Genomic DNA, 967 nt, shown 5'->3' on the forward strand with positions numbered 1-967 from the left:
GTTCCAGACATTGTTTATTTCACAGTTATTGAGGCCACTGTACTCTGGGGAATGCTCAGAGCTTTGAAAATGGTTTCATACCATAGCCCTGGTCTCTACCTTTAACTCTTCACAGAGGTTTATAAAGAGTTCCTTGGACTTGGTGGCCAGTCCTTGTCCTGATATCACTTGTGAAATGTGGGATCTTTACACAATCAATTCATTTTGCTACAGGTGAGCTCCAATCAAGCTCTAGACACATCTCGATCAAAATAAAGCATCAAGGACTCACCTGACAACAATTTGGAGCCTCAGTTCTTTGGCAAAAGAGAGATCTCAGTTTTTTGATTTCTAAGGATTTTGCAAAAAAATATTAAATGTTATGTTTTCACTTGGTCATTACAGGTTATTGATTGCAAAATGATCAGAAAATGCCACTTTTATTCATATAAAATGAAATCTTCAAACAATAATGTGAAAATAAGTGAATTATTGAAGTGACTACATATGACTTTTCTTTATAATCATGATTTTATAACCGTCAGAACAGTGGACAAGTCACATTTTCTAGTAACAGATTTAAGAGCCCCTGACGACATGTGTGTAAGTTTCATACTGGATCATGATTGACTCCAAACTAGATGTGATGTAAATGCTAAATGGTCTGCACTTATATAACGCTTTTCTACCTTAGTGGTGCTCAAAGTGCTTTACAGTGTGTTTCTCAGAGCTGCCATGCAAGGTGCTGCCTGCCATTGGAAGCAACTTCAGGTTGAGTGTCTTGCCCAAGGACACTGGAGGGGGGATCGAACCACCAACCTTGCGATTAGAGGACAACCCGCTCTTCCACCTGAGCCAATGATGATGTCACAAAACGTTAATGATGATTCAAGGAGACCTCTAACAAATGTTCAGTATTGAAAGCTTTTTCTAACCTCGGCACATACATCAAGTGAAGAAATGATCAGCAATAACAAATTACAAATGA

Source organism: Stegastes partitus, unplaced genomic scaffold (genome assembly GCF_000690725.1).
Source record: "Stegastes partitus isolate 25-593 unplaced genomic scaffold, Stegastes_partitus-1.0.2 Scaffold217, whole genome shotgun sequence".
Lineage (NCBI taxonomy): Eukaryota > Metazoa > Chordata > Actinopteri > Pomacentridae > Stegastes > Stegastes partitus.